The sequence below is a fragment of the Oncorhynchus mykiss genome, chromosome 10, assembly GCF_013265735.2.
Source record: "Oncorhynchus mykiss isolate Arlee chromosome 10, USDA_OmykA_1.1, whole genome shotgun sequence".
Classification (NCBI taxonomy): Eukaryota; Metazoa; Chordata; class Actinopteri; order Salmoniformes; family Salmonidae; genus Oncorhynchus; species Oncorhynchus mykiss.
In genome coordinates, this window is record NC_048574.1 from 61,278,652 (window position 1) to 61,286,476 (window position 7,825).

Sequence of the window (7,825 nt, forward strand, 5' to 3'; positions counted from 1 at the left end):
TAGATGCAAAAATGTAATTTCAGCCTCAAATCTGAATATTGGAATATTCAGATGTTGACCACAGTATGACATTATATACATGTATTTGTCTGTCGTGTCTTTGATCATATAGTTGGAGTAAAGGAGGTGATGATGATCCGTTTCTCTTGTTGCATTTGAGTGTTTCTGATCTGATCGTTTCCCAAAACCAGGATGTGTCCCAAATGGCACCCCATTCCCTATATAGTGCACAGGACTTTGGTCAAAAGTAGATCATTTGAGATCCATTCCAGGACTCAACCGTTCACTCCACCATCTGTACGCACAGAAGAAGCTTCCAGAGAGGCGATGAACACTTCTGAAGAGGGATTCTTATTTCTCCTCTGTTGTCAACATCACCGGCCTTACATCTCAACCAGAGACCTTATTACTTGTGTTCCATGCAATCAATCTCATTCTGGAACCAGAGGGACAATGGCCACAGAATTATTCGCTCTCAACCTGACAATGTCTGAAATGATTGTCTGCCTGTTTGACACATTGTCTTTGAGTTTTATATAACTACCTCCCAATGCTGCTGGTAACAGCTCTTCGCGGTAAGTTGGGATCCAGATTACATCAGGCTTTGATTGTGTCTCTCATCATTGCTGTGGTGACTGGGTTTGTGCAGCTCATCCACTACTTCCACAGGGCTGAGAAACTCTGTATCAGAGGTCTCTGACTAAGAGGTGACTTGCTATACGGGATGCTGATATTGCTCACTACTTTCCGTAACTAACCTACCAGAAATACGTAATTTTCAATGGGTGGACAAATTCAGTAATTTATAACCGTTGGCGACTAGAGAGATATGACTAAAGTTCAGGAAGTTTCCAACTTTATGAAAATGATCAGTGATATGACCGCTCGATAGCCAATTGAAGGAGGGAGGGTCTTGTTTCTATATTTGACATTGTGCTGGATAGGCTAACAACATGTTATTTTACATGCTGGTCAGAAAATTCACCGCTGAGGGGAGGTTTTGGTAACAAGGTAGCTGAAGGTAGTGAGTAGTGTGAGTGTCCTGCTATATTTCACTGCTCTGAAGTCTGGCATCAACAGTATATTTTTTAATCTGATTTCTGTCATACATAATTTTCAATATTAAACTATACTTATGTAATAGAAAATTAACAAGTAGTGTTATAAAAAGTTTACATTTAGTGGATATAAGGAAAATATCATGATCACATATAAGACCACTGATAATCTACCTCGATCTGGGGCTCCACGCAAGATCTCACCTATGAATGACCTGCAGAGAGCTGGGACCAAAGTAACCAAAGCCTACCATCAGCAAGGGCATTGAAGATGAAACGTGCCTGGGTCTTTCAGCATGACAATGATCCCAAACACACTGATCCCAAACACACTGCAACGAAGGAGTGGCTTCGTAAGAAGCATTTCAAGGTCCTGGAGTGGCCTAGCCAGTCTCCAGATCTCAACCCCATAGAAAATCTTTGGAGGGAGTTGAAAGTCTGTGTTGCCTAGCAACATTCCAAAACATCACTGTTCTAGAGGAGATTTGCATGGAGGAATGGGCCAAAATACCAGCAACAGTGTGTGAAAACCTTGTGAAGACTTACATTAAAAGTTTGACCTCTGTCATTGCCAACAAAGGGTATATAACAAAGTGTTGAGATAAACTTTTGTTATTGACCAACTACTTATTTTCCACCATAATTTGCAAATAAATTCATTAAAAATCCTACAATGTGATTTTCTCGATTTTATATTTCTCATTTTGTCTGTCATAGTTGAAGTGTACCTATGATGAACATTACAGGCCTCTCTCATCTATTTAAGTGGGAGAACTTGCACAATTGGTGGCTGACTAATTACTTTTTTGCTCTAAGGAGAGACACAATCGCAAAACGCCCGGGAAGAGAGGAGACACCAAACAGAGGTCAGGTTAGATTAAACTGTTCAATCTCTGATCTTTTCAATGTAACAGAGTGAAATGTTTCAATTCGATATGATATTTTCAACAGAAAGTGCAGACATTGACTGATATTTAGAATGATGTTTTTCTGATGTGCCTTTTGACAGGAAGAGTTAAGATGAGAGTGTTGTTTATGTCACCTCTCTCTCTCTCTCTCTCTCTCTCTCTCTCTCTTCCGTGGTGTTCAATGGAACGTTAAAGCCGAAAGAAAAAAAGCCAAAAGAAATGAACTTTTCCAACCATTCCTCTGTCCTCTCTAGCTATCTGGAGCCCAAATGCTATCTCATCCTGAGTCTACCCACCAGTGGCTACGTCCTGTGGCTAATATTGACAATAGCCAGAGGGATGATGGCCTCAGAACTCTTCGCTCTCAGCTTGGCTGTATCTGAGGGCCTCTACTACCTGTGTACTGTCTTTGTTTTTGTCTACACACACCTCCCTATTCCCTCTGTCCTGGCTCTAGCAGCATTAATTCATGGTTTTATATTCCCAGCCAACCACCTATTCCAGTACCGTACATGTTTTGAGCGCTATCTGGCAGTGGTCCACCCTGTGGTCTTCCTGAAGTCTGGATTGGTTTAGCTGGTTTTGATTGGGTGAAAGAGCGGGAAGACTGAGGAACAAAGGGAAGAAGCTGTGCTATCGTAAATACAGTATCTTATGCATTCTAAATTACCGCCCATTTGAAAAAGGAAAATGCAATAAATATTTACTTTGAGCTGTGCTTCGGTAGGTTGGTGGTAAATGGGAGGCTGTGTTGCCCAACCGAGTCCTTTGAATAATGTCTCTAGTTGTCAATTGGATACGTTGTAGTAACGTCGTTTGGTGATAGACGGGATACTCTGTCTGTTCCTTCCTAACCCTCGTTTGCATCTGCTGTTGCAAACTCAATGGCTAGGAGGTATCACTTCTGTAGTGAATAAGAGTTCAAAGTTCATACCATTCGCAACCAAATCTCACGCTGATGTTGGCTTCGTTCTGTAGTTATTATCTGAACCATTCTGACATAGGACCGTCGTCCTCACGTCCTCGGATCAGGAGGTTATATTGTCGTCAAGGGCTTATATAGGAAGGGAGAGGAGGGCGTGTTTGTAAAGTTTTATAGCCCTATCTCATGAAAACACAAATCTCACATTTTAGAAGCTAAAATCACATTTCATCCATCACGAATAATTTCATATTCAAACATTTAAATTGAACAACAATTCCATGTGAATCCAATAACTCTGATGTGTAGACTTTCCACTGTAGAGTTTGTCATCTTAATTAACATTGCCTGCATCCGTAATGGGTCTGCGAGCAAACGACCACCCCTCATCACATGTCAAACGCTCCCTAAAACACATCTGCGAGCAGGCCTTTCTAATCGAAGTTTTATAGCCCATGTACCTTCACAGAGGCGGGCCACTGATAGGGCTATGCTCATTCTCATGAAAACACAAATCTCACACTTTTCAACCAAAGCTACACAAGCATTTGTGTAAGAGTATTGATAGCCTAGCATAGCATTAAGCCTAGCATTCAGCAGGCAACATTTTCACAAAAACAAGAAAAGCATTCAAATAAAATAATTGACCTTTACCTACGAAATAGCTCCGTTTTGTTCATCACGTTTGACTAAGAAAAAGACCGGAAAATGCAGTCACTACATTTATTTGGGTGGTAAGGAATTCAGGTGAAATATATTGAAATTTACAAAACACAAAAAGTGTGTAAAGTGTTACAACTGTGACCTGGCCAAGATAAAGCAAAGCAGTGCGACACAAACAACAACAAAGAGTTACAGATGGATTAAACAAACATACAGTCATTAACACAATAGAAAAAGTTGTGTTAATGGGGTAAGATAAGGGAGGTAAGGCAATAAATAGGCCATTGTGGCGAAATAATTACAATTTATCAATTAAACACTGGAGTGATAGATGTGCAGAAGATGAATGTGCAAGTAGAGATACTGGGGTGCAAAGGAGCAAAAAATAAAATAACACTGGGGAGAAGACGTGTGCTGAAAGTTTGGCAAAAAAAAGGATGCACATCTTTCAACCCACCAAATTTGCACCACTTCTGTAAAAGGATAGGGTATAGGGTTCCGTTTTCGGACACAGACCAGAGCACAGACAAGAAGAGTGTCTGCCACCATGCCTGCACTAGTGTGAAGTATGTACTATTTCCCTTGACCTGACATGCAAATAGTGTGTTTTACTCTGACTGGACACAAATCCATTTAAAAGATCCAAATGTCAATAAATCTAATAGTTGTATTCATTTTTTCTGACTGCATGATTGATGGATTGTTTCTGCTCTATCAAAAGTAACAGACATGAATGGTTCAACAGAAGCATTTATTGAAAAGGATGGATTCAAAAATGAAAAGAAAACGTGCAAAAAAACACTCTTTGTACTCATTTGTTCAACCCTTGAAAACATTTGGGTCTTATCATCCAATCTCACTATTTGTCACGATTTCCACCGAAGTTGGTCCCTCTCCTTGTTTGGGTGGCATTCGGCATTCTAGCCATCGCTGATCCTTTTTTCATTTTCCTTTGGTTTTTGTCTTGTCTTCCATCTCACCTGGTTCCAATCCCATCAATTACATGTTGTGTATTTAACCCTCTGTTCCCCCTCATGTCCTTGTCGGTGATTGTTTATTGTAAGTGCTTGTGCAGGTCTGTCCTGGTGTGCGTCGGGTTATGTACCCATTATTTGATTGTTCTGGTTTCCAGTGGGTTTTTTGTTATTAAACTGTGCCGTTGTAAATCAGTTTTTGCTCTCCTGCGTCTGACTTCTCTGCCGCCAGTACGCACCCCTTACACTATTAGATACTGACACAAAGATGCAATGTGAAGCACTAGCAAGAATCTTCCTAAAGGGCCTCACGGGTGGCGCAGTGCTAGCTGTGCCACCAGAGATTCTGGGTTTGAGCCCAGGCCCCATGGACAGGAAGGTAAAAGGTGTGACGCACAATGATTGAGAACCATACTTAGGTAGCCTGGTTTCACTTTTGAGTTGTGGGTGATTATTTTCCGTGTCAGTGTTTGTTCCACACGGAACTGTTTCGGTTTTTGTTATTTCACGTTGTCGTTTATTGTTTTGTTCAGTGTTCATTATTTTTATTAAACAATATGGACACTTACCACGCTGCGCATTGGTCCTCCGATCCTTCCTACTACTTCTCTTCGTCAGACCTGTGTGTGTGTGTGTGTGTGTGTGTGTGTGTGTGTGTGTGTGTGTGTGTGTGTATCCAGACAGCCAGGTAGAAAAATGGCTGAACATTTTTAAAAGACGGCCATCAGAGCATTTTTTTGTACACCAAAACGCAAAGTAAGAACCCTAGTAGCCTAATATCTCTAAGACTAGTTGATAAGATGTTCATAATGGAAATGTTTCATAATAATGTCATTAGGCAGAGCAGGCAACAGATGGCACACAGACAGCAGAGATGGGGACAGATAGGCAGGGACAGACTGGCAGAGACAGGGAGTCTCAGGTAAGTTTGTTGAGTCTTTGTTTGGCAACATTATGAAAGGTTCTCTCTTTTTTAGACGTGTAAAATAGCGACATAATTGGACAACGCCATGGATACCCCCACTCTCAACTTAAAACTGGTGACTGAACCAAGATTTGTTTAAGGCAATGGTATTGCTGTTGTGATTAATTGTGTAGTTTTGGGTACCAGTAGTACCAGTAGTATTTATTTTCTAGGAGACAGACTGTGAGTCAGTGAGGGAGTTGAATGGGAAAGAGCCAGGGAGAGAAACCTCAGATGACAGTGTCACAGCCACGGCAGGACCAGGTGTCAACCTTGTTGCCAGCAGCACCAGTACAGACAGTGGCACAGCATTGTCCAGTTACCTCAGTGATGGCACAAAACCATATCAGCCACACCCACAATTTATAGAACCGCAAACTCTTGCCAACAGTGTTGATGTTTCAAGAGAAGCGGTTTCGCAATATCTCCTGGCTACATTATAATCCATCAATAAAAGGAGTGTTGTTTTCACTGTAGCCAAGGGTTTTATAGCCAACCATATTTTGGCCAGAGAGCGGATGCTGCCTTCATTAGTGCAGGATTTAGGAACTAGAGAAAAGCCATTGTACAAGTCACAGCACATCAAAACTGCCAAACCCATCGCCACTTTGTAACTGTAAACAGCACACCAGATAAATCCAATCAGTGCCCAGTTATCCAGCGTGTGGGGTATACCGCAGCAGGACGCAAGGCATTGCTTGATGAAAATTGTTAGTTTGGTGCAGCATGTAGCAAGACAGCGACAAGCCGTTAGAGGCCAAACGGATGACAGTGGGAATATATACCAGCTTTTACTGAAGTAGTTAACAGAGCGTACCACAATGTACACAAGCCCCAAAGCACAGAATGACATTTTTAACATCATGCCCAATACAGTCATTCGAGGCATTGCAGCTGAGATTAGGTCTCTTCAGACTGTACAATTCCCAGTAATTGTTGATGGTACTCATGATGTCTCTGGCGCTGAACAGGAGAGTGTCTGAGAGTGTCTGCCTGTGTTATGTTGACCATGACTTTGCCCTTCACAAGGAGTTTATTGGGCTATACACGGTGTCAGAGACAACAGATGAGGGCATCGCGAAAGTGGCAACTGATGTGTTGTTGAGGCACAATTTGCCCACAGTTCATCATTACAATAACATTCTCTTTGATCTAGATATTGTCTACACAACGCACAGTATGTAAACATTGTGTAAACATTGTGTACATATTATGAAAACTCTTCATGTTACTGTTTTCATGATAATGTCAGCATTTTACTTTTAATAAGATAACAAAAGTGACATTCATTTTCATAATCCATCTATCAGTGTTACCACTATTTTGGCTGATTAAATATAATGTCCCAAAGTCCATTTACTGCATGTTACAGTTCTGAGGTTCTCCATAAGACCTACACAGACATTCCAGTCCCAAATACTGAAGGACAAAGGATTTGTTTGCTGCCTTAAGATGTACAATGGCTTGAGGTGTCATAACCCTCCCCATCAATCCCTCTCTACCCCTCCCCCTCTGCGGGACTGAGAGATATTTCTGTAGAGCTGTGATACATGGTAACCTGATCCTCACAGGCCAGTCATGACACAGGTGTGGTCCATCAAGTGAGGTGATGGGCAGCATCAGTTTACAGACAGGAGCGACTGGGGTGTGTGGGTGAGGGGTTGAATGTTGTATTCCTCAAAAATGAAATTATATTGAATCTAATTAATCACTTCCAATGAGTTACCGCCCATAAGACTACTAGAATATGTGAAGAGGCTACAGCTAACAAAGACTGAGAAAATGTCAGAGGAAACTTCATTAACCTTTGCATACACATGTTGGTCTCTTTAGAATTTGATATCTACAGAAAGCCTTGTGTACAACATGATAAAACATGTCTGTATCTTCTAGCATGTCAAGAAAATGTACTATTTTTGGCTAGCATGCAGTAAAAAGTAGGCCTACAATAGCAACAGCAACACATCCTCATCTATCATATTTATAGGTGTGGTTCCTGTCACACTGAGCAGGAAATTTGCATGGCATGAGGTCCTTGGGTGTAGCTACAGAGGTTGTCAATGTGATATGCCACACAGGTGTGTTGACAGGTATTTGATTTAGCCTATAGATGTACCTAGCTCAGTTCCAAGGAGAGACACAGTCGTAAAAAGAACTTGAAGAGACGACCCACCAATCACAGACTTCAGGTTGGTTGATGCAATTTAATCTCTGAGATTAGCAGTGTAACTGAATTACGTGCCTTAGATATGAAGAGTTAACATAGTGATGTTCTTGTCACGTATGTCTCTCTCTCTCTCTCTCCCTCTCTCTCTGCTGCAGTGATCATTGTAACT